Genomic DNA, 27,869 nt, shown 5'->3' with positions numbered 1-27,869 from the left:
TCCTGGCAATGTGACCAACTATTTTGCATTGAAAACAGATTCTTGTCTCTTTCTTCTTCTGAGCAACATTTTTCTTTATTTCCTCTTGCTTCTTTGTAAGGAATTCTTTATTTGTCTGCTTTCTGAACACTTGCTCTTTTTCTTCTTCAGATGATTTTCCTGAAACAAAAACAGTTTTTGGTTTATAAGTTTTCTCATTTTTATAATTTTTCGGTGGAATAAAACCAAGACCTTTCTTTTTAAAATTACCATTATGGTTTGGTTTCTTTTGAAAACCATAACCAGAACCGTAACCCATTTTCTTGTTTATCCTTTGTTGAAACCTTGAGGTGTAAGGATTAGGTTTTCCAGAAAGATTCATATCTTTTATTTCAGAAATATTAATTTCTGTTACCTTGAAGACCTTTTTGATTATTTCTGTTTTAACACCTCTTATTGGAAATTCTTCATCAGAATATAATTTGTCAGAATCATTCAAAGTATAAGCTACTTTAAATGTTTCGTCATTCAAATTAGATTTTGATAACAGAAATTCTTTATTGTAAACTCTTTTGCCCCCTGTTTGACTTTTTGACTTGATGTGTCGGACTCAGACTTTGACTCCTCTGTTTCATCTTTAACTCGGACTCATGATCAGTGTCGGATGATGTGAAAGTGACATCAATGTTTTCTGGCAAGTTATCAGATGACGCAGATTCCCATTGTAAGTTGGTTGCCTTTTTTACTCTTTCTGAATTTGGATTTCGTGGAGAATATCCATTTTCAAGCGGGGGTGGACACTTGTTATAACCAACACAGGGTTTCTTACCAGAATTCTTCACTTCAGTTTCTTCTTTTGTTTCAGACTTCTTCTCGTCAGATGTCTTCTCTTCAAACTCCTTCATGCCTTCAACTGTGGGGTAAATCCTGTCAATAACATAAGAAGCACATGAGTAACTTTTCAATAATCTTTCAAACCTTTCAGTTTCTATTCTCAGGGTTTCCAACTTTTGTTCAAGTTCTGCACATTTATCAATGTAATAATTGATGCCTGACTGCTTTGTCATGAACGCTCATTGAAGTGTCTTCAAAGCAGTTGCTTGTTCACTACTTGACTCGTTATATTGATTCATAGCTTTGTTCAAAACATCATATGATTCTTTCAGCCTGTTCATGTTGTGAATCAGTTCACTGTTTTGCTTCTTCATAGTCTCACAGTTTTCACAATTTTCAGACACTCTTTCTGCAACACCTTCCTTTTTAACCTCAAACACTGGAATTTCTTTGTCCTGCTTTTTTATCACACGAACTTCTTCTTCAACATTCTCATCTTTCTTGGCTTTGTTTAAACGCTTTCTTATTTTTTCTGCCCAATAATCATCAGTAGTATAATTTTCACCATTATCTTTAACAATTTGAGCAACAAACGCTTTAGCTTTTAAGATCTCTTTGTCTGGACAATAATTGTCCCAGCTAAAATTTTCCCAGCTAAAGACTTTTGGTAATCTTTCATCATCTTGATCTGACATTTTGTTCATCAAACATGCTTTACTTTCTTCTGAAATATATTTATCCCGACTGAATCCTTTTGATGAACTTCCATCATCTTGATTAACAAGACACGCTTTCTTTGAATCTTCGATTACCTTCCTAGCATGTGCAGTTTGTTGTTGTTCTTGTTGATACGGTTGTTGAGCAACTTGATGATAAATTGCTTTTCGATAGTAGTCATTGTTTCCAAAGGGATTTTGAGCTCCACTTGTTTCACGATTTGTGCATTCTCTCTTAAAATGCCCTTTTTCCCTGCAACGAAAACAAGTAACTTTAGATTTATCAAATCCTAAAGTAGAAACATTTGCATCACGGAAATCATCTCTTCCCATAATTTGTTTAAACTTTTCAGATCTTCTCAACACGCTCGCTAAACACCATTTTATATCCATCAATTCCATCTCCTCAGCATCAACTTGATCGTAATCCTCTTTTGTCAACATCGGATTTCCGATCCTTCCCGCAACTAAACTTCCATACGATTCTAGCACAATCACCAACAGAGACATATGACTTTTTGCAACTTCTTCCGATTAGTTTTGATCATTTTCAATATTTAAATCAATGTTACATTGAAGAACTTTCCCACTCTTTGTTGTTGAGAAATTTGGTTCAAATGATGGATATGACGAAAATCCCATTTTGCTACTTGATCCTTGAGATGAACTTTCAGAAGAACTTTTCGCATTGAAAGCAGTTTCAACTTTTGGTGAAATGTTGGTCTTCTCACTAACACCACTTTTGTAATACAAACTAATGTCTTGTTCTCCATCATAGTTCTTCATCCTCGCTATCTTTCGTTACTCCATCTCTTGAGCTTCAAGCTGTTTAATAAAATCACTCAAAGTTAGATCGTTAAAATCCAGTTTATTTTTCAACATCATAAGATACGTACCCCAAACATCATGTGGCAACGCATCAGCCAATTTTTCAATCAATTCATCTTTATCTTTTTGGATGTTTAATATTTTCATATTCTTCAATAAATTGCAATATCTTTCAATATCTGCTTGGTGTTTTCAGTTCTCAATCCTCGGAATAAATCAAATTCTTTCTTCATAAGAGACTTTTTGTTCTTGATCATCTCATCACTTCCAAGAAACTTCGATTCTAATTCTTCCCATATTGAATGTGCACATCCGTTGTGTTGAAGTAAAATCAAGATGTCTTCTTTAATAGCTTGCTGCAAAAGACTAACCATCATTTTTTCGTCTTTGTATTTCATTTTCTCTTCAGCATCCAGATTTCTAATTTCAATTTTCACTCCATTGTCCCCAACCGGTCTACTATATTGAAATTCAGTATGTTCCCATGCATCTAAGTGATATGCCTGAACCCAGTTTTCAAAACGTTTGGCCCATCCACTATATTCCTCAATACTCATCAGCTTAGGCAGTTTTTGCGTTGTCCCTGTTTCATTTTCTAGCATCATACTCTGAGTAATAGTCATCGGACTAGCAAAGGCATTACAGAACTCGTTATCCATGATTCGGTTTTTTTTTTTAATTTCACAAAATCAGATTTCCAAACAAAATGAAATTTTCAAACGAAATGGTCTTTGGTGCGGAATGACACTTTCAAGCGAAATGAACTCTTTCATACGGAATGAACTTTCACGCGGAATGACCCTCTTCAAACGAAAACAGCCTTCGTGTGAAATGAACTGTTGATTTCGTACGAAACAATAAGTGATTTCATACGAAATGAAATCTGATCTCGTGCGAAATGAACACTAATTTTGTACGAAATAAAGCTCTGTTTCGTGCGAAATGAAGCAATGCTCAAACGAAATGATATCTTGTTTCGTGCGAAATGAAACTATCAGACAGTTTTTGAACAATCTGATCAAGTTTTACTTCGAATTAGAGTCTGAAACTTTCTAGGGTTTGTTAAAACAGTGTTTCGCACATCATATTTGAAAATCAAGTCATTTTAACCGTGAAATTTTGTTTAATTTTGAAAAGAAGGCATAGAAATCAGAAATTGCAGCTGAAATGGTAAGAACTCTTCCTCCTGAGCTCTGATACCACTTGTAGGATCGTTTTCAGACCCAAACGAGTCGATCAGAAGAGAACTCGACCAATACAAAAGGCGGAAACATATGTATTGGTGTTATTTCAGCTGGATTGCACGAGAAATCACTTTAAACTGTCTCTGTATTGATATCAGATCGTATTACAAAGCTAGAGACACTTCGGCAGAGCTTCGCTACCGGAATCAGAACCCTTACAAATGAAATGGCACGACAGGTATTTATAGGCATAGCTATTTCGTACGAAATAGTTCACACGAAATAGTGATTTCGCACGAAACAACACAAACGAAATGATCAGTTCATTTCGTACGAAATGACCAAGTCATTTCGTGCGAAATGACCTCCTATTCATTTCTTGCAAAATGCTATAAACACACTTTTCTCAATTTTCGTGCCCTGGTCTATCTAATCTAATACAAGACTCGATACAAGACGAAGTCGACAGACATATGCACCAACCACTCTAAAATTTAAAAACTAAAAACTAAACCGCAAAAAAATCAACACAAATATCAATCGCTTGATATAGTTTTCTCGAGTTTCCTCACAAAGATAGAGTGTGTGTGCATATATATATATATATATATATATATATATATATATAGCATTCGGTTCAAATGAAAGCCACCACGAGTTGTGTGGACCGTAAGAACTTTTTGATCCCGTGCGAGTTGGGCTAATTTTTTTTCACAAACGTAGATGAAAACATTATAAACACATATGTAAAATGTCGAGGCGTTAGTTTTGACAGATGCAAGTTGTTTTTTACGCGCTGGTGTAAAATTTTACAGCTAATAACTATTTTTTTATCAGGGCGTAAAAAAACTTGCATCAGTAAAAACTAACGACTCGATAATTTTTTTTACTTTTTTTTACAGATGTGTTTTTAATATTTCTATCTACGTTTGTGCAAAAACATTTTGGCCCAACTCGCGTGGGATCAAAAAGTTCTCACGGTTCTCACAACTGGTAGTGGTTCTCATTTTAACCCATCCCTATATATATATATATAGGGTAGAGTTCATGCGAGAACCGCGATAACCAATGTGAACACAACAAAAAAAAACTAACCCCCCAACCCCCCCCCCCCCAAAAAAAAAAACCTAAACCCCCCAATCCAAAAAAACCTAACCCCCCCCCCCCCAAGCTAAATGCTAGAAACTAAACCCCCCTAAAAACCTAAAAAAACTAACCCCCCACCCAAGCTAAATGCTACAAACTAAACCCCCAAAAAACCTAAAAAAAATCTAAAAAACACACCATTTTTTTTATTTTTTACTTAAAAATCACTACTTTTAGTAGCCAAATTTTTTTTAATAACGAAATACAATGATTTTTAAATAAAAAGTATTAAAAAAATTTATGTGTTTTTAGTTATTTTTAGGTATTTTTGGTTCTCGCAATAAAGGGTGGTTCCTAACGGATCATTGTCCTATATATATATATATATATATATATATATATATATATGTGTGTGTGTGTGTGTGTGTGTGTGTGTGTGTGTGGGAGGACCGTTTGAGGAAAAAATGATTTAGAAGAAAAAAAGTGTACAATTCTAAAACACTAGATAGTTTTTTCTTCTAATTTCATTTATTTTTATCTTTGACAAATTAATTAGTCACAATGCCTATCATCCCCCACATTAAATATTTTTGGCTACACATATCAAAATTTATCCGACATATTTTGAAATCTATTTTACACATATCAGAATTTATCCTACAAATCTCGTAATTTATCCTACACTCTAAATTATTATTTTTTTAAATAATATATTTTGAAATAAGTTACAAATTTAATTTAGTTAGCAATTAAAGAGGAAGACTGCAAATTAATGATCTATGTAAGCTTACCAATATATCCTTACCAATTCTGACCCGGCATCTCACCCGACCTGTTGGGATTGAACCCTGCCAAAGGAACAGATAATAAAAGCCAAAACTGGATCGGAGCAGTGGATCCAGAATAAGCAGATGTTATGTATGCAAGTCTCTCCCCTTGAAAGTGGTTTCAACATCTGCTGACCTCCTATCTATTGATCATACAAACTGTTGACCTACAACCGCTGAGCAAAGTCAAAGACTGATGAAGAACTGAAGCTCTGCTGCTCAATCTACTGCCTTGTTTCAAGCACTGCTGATCATAACAAGTACTGCTGGGTTCACAGCAGTGGAAGGATGCAGCAGCTGTTTATGTCTACTTTATGTAATGTATTGTAACATCAGTAGTTAGCATAGCAGTGTTTGAATAGGTCAGTTGTTAAGAGTTTGTTAGGAGGTTAGATGTCACTTTCATGGTGACGTCAGCTAAGATGCTCAGTGGTTTGTTGCGTGCCTATAAATAGAACAGTGCTCTGCTCTGTTCTGTTCAGCTCTTCACCATCTTCTTCCTGCACGAACAAATTTCTGAGCTCAGGCTGAGGGGGAGTTTGCGAATCATACATGCAATTGTAATCAAAGTTTGAAATAAATTTAAGCATTTGGTTCTTTGTTGAAAATGTATGATTGAAAGCATTTCTTCTGTTTGATTGTGAAAAGTTTGCTTCCATTTAATTTCCGCTGCACTACTCTTTCATTGTTCATCTTAATTCAAACACAAATCACAATCAATCCAAACTCAGATCCTAACAATTCGTATCAGAGCATGGACAGTCAAATTTGATTTAACAATCATTTTGACATAAATAGTTCAGCTCACAATCGTTGATACTGATAGTTTGTTCGTTTCGTTGAAAAACAGAGCAAGGTTTAATCACCATTAAAGTTGATTAATCAGTGCTTGTAAAACAACCAGGATGACGTCACAATCACAAGATGATAAGAATAACATCGGTTCTCTTTTCAAACCACCCATGCTTAAAGGTAATGAGTACAACATCTGGGAGAGAAGGATGGGTCACATCCTTGCTCAACAGAACACTGGATGTTGGAGGTCTGTTGTTTTTGGTCCTCATGTTCCTATGGTGCCAAGTGCTGAGGATGCAAAGAAGTTCGTTCCAAAACCAACTGAAAACTATACTGAAACTGATTTTCAAAAGTTCGAACTCGATGCCAAAGCATTTAGCATCATAGCTTCTGCATTACCCAACGAAATCTATGTTGGGTTGTTACACTGTAACAGTGCCAAAGAGTTGTTGGATGCATTGAAGGAACAATTTGGGGGACGGAAGAGGTTATTGAAAACAACAGGGAAATTCTGAATCAGTAGTATGAAACATTTTGTCACATCAAAGGGGAATCACTAACCCAACAATTTGAGCGTTTCAGCTGTCTCATCAGTGAACTAAGGCTTGTTAACGTTACATTTCCAAATTCAACTCAAAATAGCAGGTTCCTTAGATCATTGGCTGAAAAATGGGACACAATTGCTTTTGTCACCAGGAATTCAGCTGAGTTCAAAGATCTGACCCTGACCCAACTCCATGGTAGACTCCTGACCTATGAAAGGGAGTTAAACCAGAAAAGGAAGTTGCAAGAGTTTGGTAAAGTTGCTGATGACTATTCATTTGGCAGCACAGCTCTGTTTGGTCAGAAAGAATCTGGTAGCAGCAGTAAGGATAAGAGTTATGATCATTTTATTGACATAACTACTGGTGCTAATTTTAACAACTCTGATTCTCACTCTGTAAATTATGCTTTTACTGCAAATAATGAAAACCAGATGTCAGATAACTTGTTCTTTGAACTCAATGATTTGCAACACTTTGATCCCACTGACTTAGAAGAGATGGACATATTGCATCAATTGGCTTTGCTTAGTGTTAGAACAAGCAAATTCTACAAAAGAACAGGGAGAAAATTCCCAAGGCTTCATGGGAATTTAAGGGTGGGGTTGGATAAGTCGAAAATCAAGTGTTACAAGTGTAATAGGCTAGGTCATTTTGCTAGGGAATGTAGGAGTCAAACCACTGGTCCAATAATTACTCATCCTAGTTCAAACCCTAGACCACAACAACAAAACACTGTGCACTATACCCAATATGCCCCTGCAGCACATGTTAACACTGCTCATTATGCCGCAACCCCTGTGCCTGTGCATTATGTTCAAACCACTGTTCCACAAATTCAGTATGTTCAAGCCCCTGTTCCTCAGGCACAAGTGCAACCTGTTGCACCTCAACAAGCTGCTCCAACAGTGACACAACCAGATCAGCAAATCTTTTTCACACAAGGCTTTGTTGATTGGAGCAACATGCCTGATGAACTTGGTGATGAAATTTTGCTCTCTATGCTTCTAATGATGCTTTTGATGATGAATTTTGTTTGATGGCATTAGAGTCAATACCAGAAGGGGTTGAAACTGAAGGTGAACAGCTAAGTGCTGAAACAGTGGATGAAGTTGCTGAAGCAGTGGTTACTGCAGTTGCTAGTGAACTACTGCTTGGAGAAAATTCAGAAACCCTGATTGAACCACTGTCCGACCCTTGGTCCAAAGATGACAAAGAGAAAGAAGAGTTGAAGAAAGCTGGTGAGGGAGAAGGGAGAGCTGATGAAGAAGATGATCATCAATGTAATTGTGCCATGATGGCTGTTGCCAAGGTAACTCCTCAAGTTCTTGAAAAACTGTGTTCAGACAAATGTATCATTGCATTTGCTAACATCAAAGAGGTAAATGAAAACCTTAGGGATAAAGTCTTGTCTGATGAAGTCAAATTTGAAAAGTCATTAAAAGAACTTAGAAACAAATTGGCTGAAAAAGATAAAGAGATCAGCAGTTTAAAAGAAGAGCAGAGCATAACCAAAACTCAACTCCAAACTATGGTAGAAAAATACCAAGTTTGCAAAAAGGAGTTGGAGTCTACCCATATCACCTGTGAAAGATGGGTGGAGTCTTGTAAAGGGTACGAGGTTATGCTTGCAAAACAGCTTGAAAGCAATGTCAAGTTTGGAATAGGACATAGAAAATGAACTTGTAAACACTGCTGAAAAACAAGCTGGTTCAACTGAGATAATACCAACCAAAAAAAATGGCCAAGAGATTAAAATAACCGACAAACTTGGTAACAAAATTACTCTGGAAAGATCTGTGGAATCCTCAACTTTTGAGGAGATTGAGAAATATCAATTTAAACCCACATGGTCTGATGAGTGTGATATCCTGGAGAACTTCAAACCAATGGATTTCACAACCACTCATGGTGTAAAAGCTCCAAAAGCAAAGATCATTCCAATCAAAGATATCCCAATAGTGGTTCAAAACTCTGTTGCAAAGGAATCTGAGAAAAGGAAGAAAAGAGAAAAGATTAAAAACTTGTTTTGTGATTTTTGTGAAAAAAGGAATCATCTAACAAAAGACTGTTTTCATCTAAAAGCACATGATCTAAACAAAACAAGTATCATTGTACCTGCTGAGAGCTGCACCATCTGTGGTAAAGATAACCATAAAACTAAGGAATGTGTGTATCTCAAAAACTTTGATGAGAAAAAGAAGGAGTACACAGCAAAAACATTCTTAAGTTCATCAGCATCATCTGTCAAATTCACCAAGAAACAACCACTGTTTATCCCAGTCCAAACAGCTGTCACAAAACAGCTGAACCAAACATCTGTTCAAAGGGATGTTGAAGTGACTGATGCACCCCTTGCCAATCAATTCAGGAGAGGCAAAGGACAACCATCATACCAAAGGATTCCACATGTTTATGAGGCTTACAAAAAGCCCTCTAAACCAAGAGTGAACAGACATCCTTTTGGTTATCAACAGGTGATTGGCCAAGACCCCCAACAGTGGTTAGAGAAAAACATTCCCAAAAATGTTCAAACCCCTAAGCTAACCACTGTCCATGCATCTGTCATCATCCCAGACACTGTTGAGACCCCATCCAAAGCCTTATTGGCTTTGGAGACCTTAATGAACTAATCCTTTTACTTCATGTGCAGGGAGCTTCTGCATGCTTAGATAGTCTTTGGTATGTAGATAGTGGAGGCTCCAGGCACATGACAGGATGTAAAGCCCTACTCAAAGATTTCAAAATCCATGGAGGGGGTGATATATCCTTTGGGAATAATAGTAAAGGGAAAGTTCTGGGGTCTGGTACAGTTCAGTATGGAAATATAAAATTTGAAAATGTCAAACGGATAGACAATCTGAAATTCAGTCTCCTAAGTGTCTCACAAATGAGTGACAAGGGGTATGGGACATTCTTCACAAAGGAGTGTTGTAGGATTGTTGGACCAGAAATGATTGAAAAGATTGAAGCAATAATAAAATCAGGAAAAACAAAACTTGTTGCTCAAAGAAGTGGCAATGTTTATGTTGTTGATATGTCAAAAGAGTGTCCCAGAACTGATGCTTGTATGTTCTCAGCTGCCTCTAACAAAGAGACAGAGCTTTGGCACAAAAGACTGGGGCACACAAATCTCAAGACAATCAATGAAATTTCAAAAAATGGCTTAGTGAGAGGTTTACCACAAAAAATGTTTTCAGGTCCTGAGCATTGTGTTTCCTGTTTAAAAAGGAAAACAGCATAAAAGCTCTTTTAAGCCCATTGAAGAGTCCAAAACAACCCAGTGTTTGCAAATGTTGCACATGGATTTGTTTGGCCCAGTGCAAGTCATGAGTCTCAAAAAGAAGAGATATTGTTTGGTTATTGTTGATGACTTCTCTAGGTTTACATGGACCTTCTTTTTACACTCAAAAGATGAGACTGCAGGCATTTTGAAAGACTTTGTGACACAGGTTGAAAAGCAATTTGACCTTCAAGTGAAAGTCTTCAGGAGTGACAATAGCATAGAATTCAAAAATAAGGAGTTGGATGCCTTCTGTGTGAAGAAAGGGATTGTAAGGCAATACAGCATCCCTAGAACACCAGAGCAAAATGGGGTTGTTGAAAGGAAGAACAGAACATTGATTGAGGCTGCCAGAACCATGCTTGCAGATTCAGGTTTGCCATTAACTTTTTGGGCAGAGGCAGTAACACTGCTTGCTATGTCCAAAACAGAGTTTTAATCAACCCCAGGCACAAAAAGACTGCTTATGAAAGTCTGTATAAAATAAAGCCATTAATCTCATATTTCAAAGTTTTTGGTTGCCCATGTTTCATTCTAAACTTAAAAGATTCTATCTCAAAGTTTGCAGCCAAAATTGATATGGGATACCACCTTGGATACTCAACCACTGCTAAGGCCTACAAAGTGTTCAACACAAGGACCAAAGCAGTGGAAGAGACTTTGAATGTAAAGTTCAATGAACTTTCATCAATGAAAATCCCTGCAAATCCTGCAGAATTGTTTGATCTTGAAAAATTCACTTTTGAAAATACTGTTGTCAAGACTAACAGTGCAGGTCCATTAGAAAATTCATCACCAAACTATGGGTATGAGATCATCATTCCTCAACAAAAGTCTGCCACAATGGGAAGAGCAGCAGATGTCCAAAACAGTTGTCAAAGCTCAACGACTGCTACCTCAACAGTTATTGACCAAAGTAGCCCATTAACCACTGCTTCCACATCTTCAAGCACTGTTGATAAAAGTCCTCAAACAGTGGATCAAAGTCAGCATGTGTCCAATCCTTTACCCCCTATGCCACCACCTTTTGAAGCCACTGCTGGGTCATCAAAGTCACCAGCAGTGGTTAGCTTAGATGATACACATCTGCAGCCCTCACCACTCAATGCCATTGTTCCATACCAAGGAGAGCTCATCTTCTTGAAATCTCATCCACCAGATCAAATTATTGGTAACATCAATGAAGGGGTGCTCACAAGAAGTCAATCCCAAAACATTTGTCTTTTTGCTGGTTTTCTATCACTCCATCAGCGAGTCAAGTACCAAGAGGCACTAAAAGACAACAGCTGGGTAGAAGCCATGCAAGAGGAGCTCCAACAGTTTAGAAGACAACAAGTATGGGAGCTTGTTCCATTGCCAGAGGGTGTGAGTCCTATTGGCACAAAATGGGTCTTCAAAAATAAAACTGATGAAAGGGGTATTGTTGTCAAGAATAAACCCAGGCTTGTGGTTCAAGGGTTCAGACAAGAAGAGGGCATTGATTATGATGAAACATCTGCCCCTGAAGCAAGACTTGAAGCTATCAGACTCTTTCTGGCCTTTGCTGTCAACCACAACATCAAGGTGTATCAAATGGATATCAAATGTGCATTCCTCTATGGTAAGATTCAAGAGGAGGTTTATGTTTGTCAACCTCCAGGTTTTGAGGATCCATTTAATCCAAATCATGTCTACAAGCTGAATAAAGCTTTGTATGGCCTGAAACAAGCACCAAGGGCCTGGTATGAAACTCTTTCCACCTTTCTAATTTCCATTGGTTTCACCAGAGGCAGAATTGACAAAACACTGTTTTTAAAATGGAGAGGGAAGGATTTGATGATTGTCCAAATTTATGTGGATGACATCATATTTGGAAGCACATGTAATAAAATGTGTGAAGAGTTCAGGCAACTCATGATAGCTGAGTTTGAAATGAGTGCAATGGGTGAACTCCAGTGTTTTCTTAGTCTCCAAGTAAGGCAACTGCAAAATGGCACTTTCATCCATCAAGGCAAATATGCCAAAGAACTTTTAAAGAAATTTGATATGGATGATTGCAAGCCATGCAGTACACCCATTGCAACCAACAAATTGGTCATGTCTGATGAAAAGGATGATTTGGTTGATCAGACCTTATATAGAAGCATGATTGGGTCTTTATTGTACCTAACTGCATCTAGACCACATATCATGTTTGCAACATGTGTCTGTGTGAGATCCCACTCAGCCCCTAGAAAGTCAAACCTTATTGCTATAAAAAGGATATTCAGATACCTAAAAGGTGCTCCCACACTTGGTATCTGGTATCCAGCTGATGGTAAAATTGAGCTTTCAGGTTTCTAAGATAGTGACTTTGCTGGATGTGACAAGACAAGGAAGTCCACTTCAGGAGGGTGCCAATTCCTAGGCAATTGCTTAGTGTCCTGGCAAAGCAAAAAGCAAGCAGCTATTTCCACATCCACTGCTGAGGCAAAATATATAGCTGCTGCAAGCTGTACAGCCCAACTGCTCTGGCTTCAAAATCAGTTGCTGGATTTTGGTATCACTGCCTTGAAGACTCCACTCATGTTGGATAGCCAGGCAGCAGAAAATATCATCAAAAATCCAGTTTCTCATTCAACCAACAAACACATCGACATCAGACATCACTTTGTGAGGGATTGCTATGAAAAAGGTTTGATTTCTCTATATCATGTTCCAACTAAGGATCAGCTGGCAGATGTGCTAACCAAAGCATTAGACACATCCACCTTTGATAGCTTGATCTCTAGGATTGGCATGCTAAACATGGAATAACAGGCAAAATCCTGTTTTTCTATGAATAAAAGAATTAAAATGTTTTCAGAAAATCAAAAATCCACCCTTAAAAATAGCTAAAAATGAATTTTTCATTAAAATCCTAAAAGTCTGCCATAACCACTGCTGGGTTCAAAAGTCTGCTCTACTTCAAAATTCTGTCCACTACTGAAAATCATCCCCTGCTCTCATTTTCCTCTGATAAGCACTGATGTTCAAAATCAGTGTTGTATCCACTGATATGCTATCCACTGATAGTAAAAATCATCCACTGCCTCCATTACCGTTGCAACCACTGCCTTCACCAGTAGCTTTCACAAAAGTACTGTCCTTCGCTTCATCAGGGATGGTACGTGGACAGTACATAGTGGTCAGACCTTTTGTAACCGCTGCCACGTCAGCATTCACTTTTTCCTCTATAAAACCCCCTTCAAAACCCCAAACAGGGTCTTACTGTCGAATTGAATTCACAAAAATTCTCTTCTCAAAGCAGTTTTCTTCACATTTCATCAAATTTCTCCACAAATTTCTTCAATCGTCGTCTTCAAAACGATGACCAAATCAAAGGCTTCCGCAAAATCATCATCGAAAGCTGCCTCTCAAAAGGCTACACCCACCGAAATTCCACACAAACTCTCTCATAATCTTATGGGTCTTCTCACAAAGCCCGGCACCACCGATACCTTTGATTCCATCCTTGATATGCTCAATGCATCAAAGTATAAAACTTTGTCAACCGCCGATGCACCAATTTACTTGACAACCCAGAGAGAGTTGTGGAAAAATGCAACCCTTGAAAAACAAGGAGAAACTGCCACTAGCATTACCTCTTCTCTAAAGGGCAAAGTTGTCAACATCACACTGCAATCCATATCAGAGGTCTTTCAGCTCGATGATCAGGAAGGTAAAGATTCTTTCCCTAAAAACGAGTTAAAAATTGACTTCATTGAGAGAGGGTATGCAGACACAATGATGAAGAGGGATACCTTACAAAAAGGTTTCTTCCCTCCTGCAACAAGATTTTTATTCCATACCCTCCTCATGTGTGTTTCAAATAAAACCACCTCTTTTAATGAAAACTTTAATTATTCCCAGGTAATCTTTAATGATTTGGTTAAAAATGTTGAAACAAAATCATTCTTACTGTTTCCAAGATTTCTAAGTTATTATTTTGAGAAAAAAATTCAGTAAGGATGATATTGCTGTAATAAACCAAGGTGAATCTCTACAAATGCACAGCTTAACTGCTGAAACTTTTACAAGAATGTCAACACCTTGCAAAACACAAGCAGAGGTGCCTGAGCAGAATTTAGCAACATACACTGCTCCTCAGGTATCTGCTGCTGAGCCCACTGCTCAAGGTGATCAAGGTAGCAAAACAACTGCATTGAAACCCACACCTAAAATCACCAAAAAGCCACAGAAAAAGAAAACTCAAAAACCCCCCAAACCTACCAGAAAGGCAACTTTGGGGGATGAGATACCAGAGCAACTGCCAGTGACAACACAAAAGTCACAAGAAACCACTGCTGCTACTTCCTCACAGCAGATGGTAAAAATATCTCACACCATATCTGAAACTCCTCCTGCTTCTTCACAAAAAGAACAGGTTGTACAAACAGGGTTACCACATCATGATGCTCTGGAAGCACTTGTTTCCATCATCCACAGCCCAATGCCCGGGGCAAATCCTCTTTCTACACCCAAACTCACATCCCCAATTCCCCCAAGTACCAAAATTTTGTTGGATGCAATTGATTTGAACCTGGCACAAACCAGTCCTTCTCAATCACCTATTCATGAGAATATACTTCAACAAGAGACTGGGCCTGATGTATCAATCTTTGCTAGCCCACCAACACAACCTGAGGAGGTTACACCCCTTGAGTTACAAGTAACTCTTGGTGGTAATCCAAGTGAAGCAGCCACTACAAGTGCTGAACCTACAGGTTTACACTTGGACAGTTGTTACATCAATAAGACTTCCTTAGAGGCAATTCCTTCTATAACACCTCTGTTATCTACTAGTGAGTTTGTTTTAACCACTGGTTCCATCAAAAGATTATCAAGTGTTGAAGGAAGAAGACCCCAGTACCAAGAAAAAGGGGCATCAGTTGTTGATGTTTGGAGTACACTCCCTACCTCAACCTCTGATAAAACCACTGCTAGTGGGAAATCAGATGATCCCATTCAGTTGGGTGATGGTTTAAAGTACCAGGAATTGACGGACAGAGTTGAAAAACTGGATACCTCTGTTGCAGAAATCAAAGAAATGTTGCATCAGTTGTTGACAGTTCAAATGGTACAATCCACTGCTGTTCCACCTCAAGCACCTGCTCCACTGCCAGCAGATGTTACAAATGAGCTCTGGAACCTTTTTCAACCTTTTCTCCAACAACAATAACAAGTGGCTGATCAGCAACATGAAAAACATGTCCAAGAGCTGAGAAACACAATGGAGTCTAGGTTCAAGAACACACAAGATGACATCAAGGCTATCAAGGCCCATCTGTTGACAACCACTGGCACTGCTCCTCCAACAGTTCTTTTTATTGATGAACTCCCCCCAGATAATGCCACAAAGGGGGAGAAAATTCAGGAGTGGAAGAAGAAAGGGATTGAAAATGGTCTGTATCTTGAGCCTGAAAAGGATGCTATGCTCAGAAACATTCCCTTGCCAGATGGTAGCAAAAAGGTTGATGTTACCCAGAATGCACTTGATGAAGGTGTAATTAGGGTAAAAAGGGACAGAGCGGCAAAGGATTTGTCAAGGTGGAATGAGGAGAAAAGAGCTTCCATGGAACTGAATGCGTATGGTTGTTCTGGTGTAAAGGATGTTCAAAATCCTGTACCAAAAAGAAATCTTACTAGAAAAGTAAGGAAGCCCAAGTCCACACCATCCAGTCTTCCTAAGCATACTTCAAAACCACCATCCAAAAGCCACCAACATCAAACCTCCACCCAAACAGTTGCTGAAACTTCTGTTGTATCAACATCTGTTGGTACTTCAGTTGTTACAATAACTGCTCTCACTTCAACACACACCACTTCAACACACACCACTACCACTGCCTTATCACCACCAAAAACAAAATCTCCACCATCACTTCCTACCATAAAGCAGAAGACAGCAGATGTTACAACATCTGTGGTAATGACAACAGTGGTTGAAACACCAGTTGTTTCAACAACTGTTAGTCAGTCACAATCCACTGCCACTCAAACTACCACCCCTGTTCCACCCAAAACATCATCTGCCTCTCCTAAAATAAAAAGGAGAAGGATTATCATATCAGATGATGATTCTCCATCACCACCACCAACAGCTTCAAAATCTCAAGCACTTGTCACAATTCCAAAGCCCATTCCTCTCTCTTCAACCCAAATTGACAAACCCTTACCTCCTGCAGGTGTCTTATTTCCTCTGGAACTCATAGCAGTTAGAGAAGAAATCAAATCTTTTTATTATGAGGATGACCCTGCCAAAAGGAGTTTGCCATCGGTTGAAGGATATCCCAGGCCAAATAATATTGAAGAATATTTGAAAATCAAGGCCAAGCAAGCAGAGGATATCTCAATCAAAAATAAACAAGGAAAATCTGATAGAGAATTTCAGCAAAACTATCAGCTTCTACTCACACAGGTCAGATCTATGGAGCAATTTGCCAAAAATGTATGTCAGCAAATCTCTGAAAGGGCAGATGAGTCCTTGAGAAAAGACTACATTGAAAACATCATGACCTACAAGAAATACAAGGAGGAGAAACACATGTACAAAAACTGGACCATTCCTGAGCTTGAAAAAGAAGTAGCCAGGATTCATGAAATGATAAAAAATAAGGTCAAGCAGACTCCTTCTGAAAAATTCAAACAATTTGAAGCTGACAAGGCCTTAGAGTTGAAGAGAATGAAAGAGGAGCTGGTATCAGCTGATTATGGGTCAAAGAATTCTGTGTCAAAGTGGGAGAAGCTAGGGTCAGGGCCACCTATAAAAGGTTGGAGGAACTTAGGAAGAAAGATCCAACAGCTCCACAAAAGCCTGACTACTCCAAAGCAGAGGTTTCAAAAAGACCACCAAAGCTGCAAGTCAAAAGAACTACTGCTCCTGCTGGTGCTGCCATCTACAAAAGGAGACAAAACCAGATGGGTGCTGAAACAGTTCAAGATCTAATTGCTGGTAATGACCTTGTAAACGAGGGCATTAGGTTAATTATGAAAGAAGATCCTGAATTGGAACAATCTGCAAGTACTGCTCAGCCAGTCATGAATAGGCCAGCATCACCAAATACCTCATCCAATAAAAATCTCCCAAGAAACCCACCAGGCTCAAAAGTACTAAAGTGGAAATCTGATAAACAGACCCACGTACTGACAGTGTTCAAGTCTAGTGGAGAAGTGAAGAAATTAACAAGGGAACAAGCTCTTGGCCAGAATCTTGAAGATTTGCAGGATCTCCTTAATCTTCCACTTAGCAGGGATGATGATGATACAGATGCCTTGACTTTTGAATTACAACTCAAAGGGCAAATAAAGGAACTGTTGTCGAGGCAATGAAGATCTACAATAATGGAGAGTTTTGGCATTATCTGTTCCAGGGGGAGATTGTTGGGATTGAACCCTGCCAAAGGAACAGATAATAAAAGCCAAAACTGGATCAGAGCAGTGGATCCAGAATAAGCAGATGTTATGTATGCAAGTCTCTCCCCTTGAAAGTGGTTTCAACATCTGCTGACCTCCTATCTACTGATCATACAAACTGCTGACCTACAACCGCTGAGCAAAGTCAAAGACTGATGAAGAACTGAAGCTCTGTTGCTCAATCTACTGCCTTGTTTCAAGCACTGCTGATCATGACAAGTACTGCTGGGTTCACAGCAGTGGAAGGATGCAACAGCTGTTTATGTCTACTTTATGTAATGTATTGTAACATCAGTAGTTAGCATAGCAGTGTTTGTATAGGTTAGTTGTTAAGAGTTTGTTAGGAGGTTAGATGTCACTTTCATGGCGACGTCAGCTAAGATGCTCAGTGGTTTGTTGCGTGCCTATAAATAGAACAGTGCTCTGCTCTGTTCTGTTCAGCTCTTCACCATCTTCTTCCTGCACGAACAAATTTCTGAGCTCAGGCTGAGGGGGAGTTTGCGAATCATACATGCAATTGTAGTCAAAGTTTGAAATAAATTTAAGCATTTGGTTCTTTGTTGAAAGTGTATGATTGAAAGCATTTCTTCTGTTTGATTGTGAAAAGTTTGCTTCCATTTAATTTCCGCTGCACTACTCTTTCATTGTTCATCTTAATTCAAACACAAATCACAATCAATCCAAACTCAGATCCTAACACGACCCAATCCACACGCTTCGCCATGTATAGTTCAAATCAACCCATTTAGCAATCGCATTCCAACTTGTTGCTGCCATTTCCCCAAATAAATGACTCCACTGAACATGTCGAATTCCCTAATACCGGTTAGTGTCAAGGAGACTCGTCAACGGTCCGATGGGCCTTCCTTTTGACCTACAAAACAAAACACGGTTAGCCTCGCCCCGGAGGGGGGATCCGTGACCAAGCTCCAGCGTGAGAATAGAAAACTTGTCGGAAGTACGGAGTTATACCGATGAGTGGGAATCGCCAGAATATCCTGGTGTGAACCCTAGATTTTGTGTCTTTAATGCGATTCGGAAAATGTCCAAAATTATGGAGCTTATGTGAGTAAATGCTAAGGATATTGAATGCATACCTCGTTGAGGAAATGAAGAGATCTTATACAGAGAAGATCACTTATCACCCGGATGGCTTCTCCGAGGTGATCTAACGCCCCCTGCCGGGCAAGGAGCATCTTAGCTGTGTTTAGACACGTGTTGTGTCCCTTTCGGAGAGATGACTCTCGTCATTAATGGTGCGGGTACCAACCTCGTACTTTTTCCGGCGTCCCAATCTCTCTCATGCTTCAGACATTAATGGTTTGCAGGGAAGATGATATGAAAGGCATCATCTTTCTTTCCGCCCTCTTTGGTATATTGAGATTTGTAGTTGGGCCTGTTGGTCAAGCCCAATATGGGCAGTCCAGACAGGGAGCCCAGCCAGAGGCCCCTGTCGACAGAACAAAACAAACAGAGGACGGAGATGGTTTTATAATGTTAATGTAAGGGTTTTTAACCTATCCTTTTTAGTTCATGAGCTAGAAATGGGTTTTTCATTTTTTTTAAATGGAATGACATTATAACATGGAAATCTTTGCTGAAAATGTAGTAACAAAATGGTAATCTTAAGGTTTAGCACAATTGTGCTAAGAACACACAAATCTCCATCATAGAAGATAAACTAAGAGTATACACGTTGGGGGTTAGGGTTCTTTCACTTACAATGGTTATAATTTGAATTCTTTGACATAACGCTGATATATATATATATATATAGAGGATCCTGTACATTAATCCAGAAGTGTGAGAAGTGTATTATAACACTATATGTAACACTATATAACACCATATAAACACCGTATAACACTATGTAACACCATATAACACTATATAAAAAATATAACACTATATTTTGTCTGATAGCATGTCTATGATAGATGTATAGTGTTATATTTGTTATATAGTGTTATATGGTGTTATATAGTGTTTATATGGTGTTATATAGTGTTATAAATTTATAATACACTTCTCACACTTCTGAATTAACGTACAGGTTCCCTACCCTATATATATAATCTTAATTATATATAATATTTATATAAGTAATAGGCTTGCTTAAATTCACGAGTATAATTTTACTTAGTATGTGAAGCCCATGAGCGACTATGCTAATCAATACTCCTAGTACCAAGTATTGTAATATCTTATGAGAGTTGTTGAAACTTGAATATTTATATTGTAATATATTATGAGAGTTGTTGAAACTTGAACATTTATTATTACAACTAAACTACACTAGAAGATTCATCCGCGCGCGTTGCGCCGCGGCCAACGAAATTGACATGTTGATGACCAGATTCACATTTACAATGTGTTAAAGATGTTTTTGTCGGTTAAATCTGTATTACTATCTTATACAAATAAGTAACTCACCAAATAATCTCAATACAATTAATGATATCATAATTACCACGTTACATGACTTGTATCCATATAAATAACCTATCGTATTAAGCTCCCCGCGTTGCGACGGGGATGTAAAACCGTGACAAATAGCACCAATGTCACACTATAGCCAACGACCACCAACATTGAAGTTGCGGCGTCTTAACGTGGAAAAATTAGACCGACATATAAAAATAAAAAATAATAACTAACTCGATTTAGGACTCGCACGTTGTGACGAACTTATTAAACGGGGAAACATAGACGACGTAAACACACTGAACCACACATGTACGTTGCCCATGTTAACTCGCAAAATTTATAACGAAGCGTATAACAAAAAGTAAACTCGTTGAACCACACACACACATTGTGCTGTGTTAAGTCGCAAAATTTATATCTAAACGTAAAACGAAAAATTTTGCAAAATATGAAAAACATAGGGGATCAAAGTTGAAAGTAAAAAGGTTGTGAGGTTAAATTGGAAAAACTAAAAACTTTTGGGTTAAAACTACAAAATCAAGTAGTTTTGGGTTTAAAGTGAAACATCAATTTTTTTTTTTTTTTTTGAAAAACCCCAAAACATAGGGTACAACACCCCTAAGCATCATGTACAACACAACTATGCACAAAACACTCATTAAGCATTATGTACAAACCACTATGCACAAACTTCTTTTAAATTAATAGTATACAATTTTGTTTAGAAAAAGTCTTAGTGTTTCAAAATGCAAGCAATAGTAGTAATAATTATAGTATTGTTGTTATTATTACCAACTAATGTTGTTTCTCCGCGCTACGCGATGAGAATTTGGTCTGTATTAGTTGAGCTCATTACAGTATCAACACTTTCTATAGCAACCGGAAGAGAAAAATATCTGTGATATTTCTAGAAAGGCATCGACGTGTGTTTTACATTGATAAAAAAACAATAAAAACAAATTCCAGTGTCGTTGTTCAGTCGAATCTGTTTGGTTCTTTAGGGTACTGACACGGTATTGCACTCGCATAGCCTACGATACCAAAGAAACACTGTATTTTGAATGCAACCCCATTGTCAACAAAATTTCTATCCAAACATCATAAAATTAAATTAAAGTACTAATCGAATGTTAACGGATTTTTTAAATAAGAAGTTGAAATAATATTATTTTATATGTTTAGTAATAGTATTAACTAGCTTAAGATCCCGCGAGTTTCGCGGGTGGCTTAACACAAACATATAATATATACTGGCAATGAGATGAACTTTGTAACGAAAGAACTTTTCAATATAAACGTATAAAAATATGATTTTTCTCACTTAGGTAAATATGTTTTGATTCATTTTTTATAGGTATTGAGATGTTATTGTACAAATGATTTTATAGCAATTTTTAGAACCCGGATAGATTTCATTTTTTTAATGATTTTTTTTATAACTTTGGTTATTTGATATATATTTTCTTAAATAAAGCATTTTTAACCAGTTTTGACCTTAACATATATTGAGCAGAACACATGTTGACATGAACCTATTTTGAGCAAAACCCGTTTTGACTCACCCGAACCTATTTTGACCTTAACATATATTGAGCAGAACACATATAATCAATAATTAATGAAAAAATCATAGTAAAGCTATTTATGTTAACACATAACTAAATCATACAAAAAGTAATTTATTCGGTACACATGCTAATTGACAAATACTCTTTGCTACAAAGTAATCACCGGTAGGATGGAGTGGTGGAGTTCTTTGCCCGATATGAAAAAAACTACATATTAAAGCACGCACAATCGTATATTTGTATTCTTTTTCAGATGTGGCAAGATTGTCGTGCCAACAGGTTGGGTAATGAAAACACTTTTTACTTATAAAAACATTAAAATAACTTATGTGCTAATTATGATTGAAGAAAACAGTAGTACTATAATCATAATGTAAATCTAAATATATAACTAATAAAAACAAGTGGAGGTTTTATGCGTTAAAAACAAACTTTAGGCGTCCCCATTGGTTAGTATTTGTAATTCGTATGTAGAGGTCGTCTTCCGATGTGTGCTTCTGTAATGGAGCGTCTTCAACAAAATTCTGAGTTACTTCACGCCGCGTATGATCACAAGCCAACAACAGTAATGGTAAAAATATATATATATATATATAACTAATTTGGTTGTAGAAGACGGCAACTAATGATATTGATCAAGAATTTTGTATTAAGTACCGTGCCGCTTCAATACTTTAATGACTTGTAACAGACGACTCAGAATAGGTATTCAGGTTGTCATGGCTGCATAACAGGTTGCTAGTAGCAAACAGCACACTCGCCATCCTTGCTATGCAACGTCGAACCTAATTTTTTTACCAAAGTCATCACAGCCACAAAACGAACTCAGGACACAACAACCGAATATAACTTTCAGTTCCATACCCTCAATTCCAATAGGTAGGGTGTCGTTGCCATCAATAAGCCATTTAGTTTATTTTGCCGGTTCCAAGCCCGGGTGAAGGAGGGTTTTTCTCAAATAGTGTTTTTTTAGAAAAAGGCCTCGAGTTTTATGTATATTAACAAACTGTACCTTGTATAAAAAAATATAAAGCCTTTTAACATGCCAAATAAGTTGAATGGGTCAAAAGTCACCCAAAGTGTTTATATGCATAAAATCTATTAATCTTTTAATTCAAGGTTAAAGTTATTATTGAAATAATATAATTCCTGAAACCATGTTTACACCCAATAAAGCCTTTTAACATGCCAAATAAGTTGAATGGGTCAAAAGTCACCCAAAGTGTTTATTAGATGCATAAAATCTATTAATCTTTTAATTCAAGGTTAAAGTTATTATTGAAATAATATAATTTCTGAAACCATGTTTATAGCCAACATATTTTGCCATTTTATCCCAAACATATTTTGACCCATCAATAAACCTCCAACCCACCCATTTTTCAACCTCTACTAAGATCAGGTGGAAAGCGACTATATAATGAATCGTCTAGATTTAGCTGCATACACTAAAGATACATCGCCTTTCATGATTTCTCTTTGATCCTTCAATAAGAAGGATCAAACAATGTGGGTACACTTCTGATTAATCAAACGCGTTTAGTGATAAAGTACATCTAGTGTACGCATATGTTGAATAAGGCCTCAGAAATATACTTTTTCTTCATTGAAAACAATTAGACAATGTTCGCAAAACTTTTATTCATCATAGGCCTATACTATAGATCACTTAATAAGCAGAACTTTCATAAACTACGAAAACCTCACTAAACTGTAATATATCTACAAAACAAAAGGGCTATTGGATCTTCTTAGACACGAACTACTGTGTGACAATCAAATTAAAATGTATACCAATAAGCTTAGAGCACTATCTATGTTATGGTATAAAACCAGATGCTAAAAACATCAATAGTGTAAAACTCAACATTTTACTTGCTGGTAGCATACTAATAGCCCAATTAATATTACTTAATTGATTTAAAATTTACTGAACATATACCTTTGTTGGTAGTCACTGCTTTTTACATAATTAGGCAATCCAGCAGATGAAATAATATTAGCCGATTTAATAAATGATTCTCTTATTCAAAATAAAAATAAAAATTCGAAGCAGTAAAAAGGAAGCATGCCATATAGGCCAAACAACACAGAAAGTTGTGTAGAATTGTTCAGCTAACTTTAAATCTATAACCATATATGGTCTACAAACTATTTATAAGAAAAAGGTAGATATGTGACAACAGTGTTTTGGGTTAAACCGACCCGGTCAAAACAAAAGGCAAAACAATTTGACCCAATACCCAACTCACCTAATTGTCCATGTTGCCACATTTTAAGAAAAGTGATATACCTTTCTTAACAACCTTGGATCCACCTGAAAAATAGGGCTTGATGTTTGAAAAAGGAAAAGTAAATAAACGGGTAAAGAAAAGGTTTGTGACTCGTTTTTATGACCCATGTTTAACTAAGAGTGGTTTTCCACCAAAACCCAATATAGGCTAAACAACACTGAAAGTTTTGTAAAATTGTTGAACTAAGATAAAAATCTATAACCATCTTTGGTACACTAACTATTTATAAGAAAAGAAGTAAATACGTGGCAATAGTGTTTTAGGTCAAACCAACCCACTCTAAAAAAAGCATACCTGAAAAAAGTTGTCCATGTTGTCGCCTTTAAAGAAAAGTGATCTGCCTTTCCTTAACAGCTTTGTTTCCACCATCTTGAATGCGCTTTATTAAGTATTCAATTTCTTCTTTAGTGAAGGAGTGTGGAGTTTGACCTGCAAAATGATGGAAGTTAGATGACCCTTGTGACCGATACAAAAAACAACCCATTTTGTTACAACTTTGTTTTGACCCGTTTCCTAACCCAGACCATCTTGCTCTCCTTTACCAGTGAAATAAAACCCAACCAAGCAAGCCAATCCCTAAACGAAAAGTGGGTCATGGTAAAATGGTGTCTTCCCTTTAATGGATTCACATAATAGGATTGCCTACGCGAACCGCTATTTTGACCTTTTTATAGTATGAAAAAGACATACCAGACATAAAACAAAGAACCGAAGTTGGACCATTTGGTTATTATTGATACATAATATTTTCAAGAAATTATATTTTCAAGAAATCAATTCTTAGTCTGGTACAACGGTAATCTGAATAAGTTTTTTTTTTCTATGACCTAAAATTTAAACAGGAAATGAAAATTTTACATGAGACTGCAAAAATTAGTCCAAATTAAGACAACGAAATAACTATCCTGGGACCAACAGTCCGCGCCTTAGTTCTATTGTTTAAGAAAACATTTCCGGGTGTGGCTTCTTGTTTCAAGATATTTCAAAACACCAGTTATCTGTTTCAGTGTTCCATCAGGTTTGGTACCAGAAACAAAGTACCAAACTGACACATGTTTTATGAATTATAATAACTCTTTGTATTTCAAACTTGAAACATGACCTTTTATATTTACGATTTTCAAAATATAAAACACTTTAAACCAATTTGTATTCAAGTTATTATCCGGTTTGGGACCAAACCAGTTTTAAACCGGAACGGTGGAACCAAAATACCAAACAACTTTAGATGGCTCTGGTTCTCGGTTCCATCATTCCTAAATTTCTGGTTGCGGTTCAGTACAGGTCTGGTGGCACTTAAGGAACGCCCTTTACCCATTTCTAGGAGAATGGGTCAAAAGTGTCGCCTCTAGTTTTTAATCTCATTGAGTGGGTAAGGAAAAAGAAACCTGAACAGGTGACGCAACAGTTAGGAGGCCAGCCGCCATCTGGACCAGACAGTGCCACACCTATCCCACTTGTTCTAAATGAACCAATTAGGTGCTTTACCCTGCACAATAACTCAGTTTCATCAATTAATCTGAAAGAAAGATCTACATATTACAACAAGTATAAAGAACTTATAGCTATCAACACTGTTGCATATTTGAATACAGTTGAGAACTTGAGATTAGTCACTCTTCCATTTGCAAGTGCAATTGCCATAATTGCAGCAACTTCCATGACCCATGCTAGCGGGTTTAATATAAAACCCTAAGAACTTCAAAATTTTGCTCTCCTGAAATTATAACATTCAGTGAATCTCAAACCACTTCAACAAAAATTTACAAATTAATATGGATCAAGTACAGTTATTCTAATAACGATGAAATATGCAAGAGAATTAAGATTAGAGAATAGACCTTCAATATAAGATAGGAGTCCCATGTAAAAAACTTGCCATAAGAAGCCTGTGTAATGGGCACTGGCTTAAAATACTCAATACGCCACACTTCAATTTCTCTGTAAATAGTTTAAGGGAAAAATAGGCGAATGTCCAGCGAGCGAATATCCATGATAATTAAAAAAAATTAATAGAAAATTAGACATGTTATCTACTCATTAGTTAAATAATAAATAACAGTATAAAATATGCTATTGAATTAAATCAACTTCATGATATATGAAAGAACAAAGCATACCATTCATCTCCAGTCAAAACCTAGAAAAAAGAAAAAAAACGACGCTTTCAGTAAAGAAAATACAATTATGGTAATTTAACGATTAATTTTAAGTAATATCTACTGGCATCACACCCCTATTGAAACCTATTATTTACATAATTCAACAGTATTGGTTGGGTTGACTTGTTTGTATTAAGAAATGATTAACCGACAGAAAAATCATAAAACCCGTAAATCTTTATAAACCAAGACTAACATCAAATAAATTTGTTGAGGTGTTTTGAATATGATTCTATACATAGCTACATACTACGAAATTGAAAAAAAAAATAAATAAAAATGGTTAAGCGATTGGTTCGATATAAACAGGTGGGTTCCAATTTCCAAATCGTATCCTGAACCAATAAACCGTCAAACTGCCAAAACCAAGTCGTACATATTTCAAACTGGTCGAACCAGCAAGATTGGTTCGATGTAATCAGGTGGGTTCCAATTTCCAAATCGTATCCCGAACCAATAAACCCTCAAACTGCCAAAACCAAGTAGTACATATTTTAAACTGGTCGAACCAGCAAAATTGCTTCAGTTAGGCAGTTTGATGAGTTTTAACGGTTTAGTAAGACATTTACATGCTACTGACTTGAAAATTAAACTATATAAAACTGAATTTGGTAAGACATAATATCTTTAGCAACGACAGTCTCTCCATCTTCAGCCCCAAGATGACACATTATCGAACCGAAGAAATAGGAAGATCTATTACAAATCAAATTACAAAAGCTTTGGATTTCAAAAAATCATATATGAGAAAAAATCAGACACTTCTGACGAAGATTATTTTTCCCAAAAACAAAACTAATTTTTCACTTAATGACAAAATTTCAGCAGCAGAGCCAGTCAAAAGAAAACCATATCTAACTTTAGGGTTTAAGAGCGAATTAAAATGTAAAAAAAATACTTAACGATTTAAAGAATATACGCAGTTAATGTGTGTTTATACCTACAAAAAACACAATCAGATTGGAGATTTCAACCTATTAATTATACATAAAAAAGAGCCATAGCATTTTACAAACTAAATAAAAGATCAATTCCGAGATATATGTTGTTACCGCTGGTTTTCGAACCTGATTTCCGCCTCAAAACATATTAATAATCAGCAACCAAAACACCAAGGCAAAACAAAGAAATAAACGCAAAATTAACACAGTGACTAAGAATAAAAGGAGAGAGATTGATTCTTACAGATGTTGAAGACAACATTAAAGAGTCTGGGAATGCGTTAATGAAGTAGATTTAGGGTAAAATTGATTTTGTTGCAATGAAGCAAGAAGCATGTCTCGATCCTTCAATTTCTAATCAGACCTGCTTCACCACCAACGACTTATATTCAGGGTTTTTGATTTACAGAGTAAGATACAAAGGAAAGGTTATCTTTATCATGGAAGCTCCAATCTCATAGAAAGTTGAGAGAGGAATGAGAAGCGTTTCAAGCCTGTAATAATCAAAATAAGATCATAATATTTGGGTTAATAAAAAAACCCTAATCGATGAACTAAGATATGTTAAATCAACATTAGGGTTTCAAGGATAATCGATTAGGATTCCTTAATATAAAGTAATCTTCATGAAAGAAAGCATCTACAGATTATAGATAGAAAAAAAAACAAATAAAAGAAGGGAGAATCTAACCTTCTTGCGATGGAACATGAAGAGTTTTAGGGTTTGTGTATAAGGGGAGGATGAAATCAAAGTAAGACATCTACAGATACCAGATTAATATGATGGATTCAGTAAAAAAATACCTGCTTCAAGAACAAATCGATGTAGTTGAAAGTAAGAGATGAATGCGGCACAGTTGAAATCACCAAAATGTAAATCGGCTTAGATTTAGGGCTTTGAAACGGTTGGATATTAATTAGGTGATTAGAGAATAGGGGAAAAGAAGAGAAGGATATGAGGAGAATGGTTTTGGCGGAAAATTGAAAAAA

At 36.7% G+C, this 27,869-nt stretch overlaps 1 long non-coding RNA gene and 1 other non-coding gene across 12 annotated transcripts; both read right to left on the bottom strand.

Annotated features, from left to right (window-relative positions):
* Window positions 1-84: 84 nt before the first annotated feature.
* On the bottom strand, window positions 85-27,869 carry LOC110941172. 11 transcript variants are annotated; one of them, XR_004892856.1, is made up of 7 exons: window positions 27,571-27,865; window positions 26,991-27,373; window positions 25,897-25,916; window positions 25,618-25,717; window positions 25,165-25,493; window positions 24,071-24,205; window positions 23,490-23,799 (listed from the first exon to the last, which is right to left on the bottom strand). It is a non-coding gene; the product is annotated as an uncharacterized LOC110941172 (long non-coding RNA). The 11 variants fall into 11 exon arrangements; XR_002593894.2 differs by having other exon boundaries at window positions 27,124-27,373; window positions 27,571-27,864; XR_004892855.1 differs by having other exon boundaries at window positions 25,165-25,265; window positions 25,350-25,493; window positions 25,618-27,373; window positions 27,571-27,869.
* LOC118492894 lies at window positions 23,060-23,138 on the bottom strand. The gene has a single exon (XR_004859552.1). It is a non-coding gene; the product is annotated as a small nucleolar RNA SNORD34 (small nucleolar RNA).

This window comes from Helianthus annuus, chromosome 5 (genome assembly GCF_002127325.2).
Source record: "Helianthus annuus cultivar XRQ/B chromosome 5, HanXRQr2.0-SUNRISE, whole genome shotgun sequence".
Lineage (NCBI taxonomy): Eukaryota > Viridiplantae > Streptophyta > Magnoliopsida > Asterales > Asteraceae > Helianthus > Helianthus annuus.
Note: the sequence above shows the minus strand (reverse complement) of the source record. Positions and strands in the feature narration are given on the sequence as shown.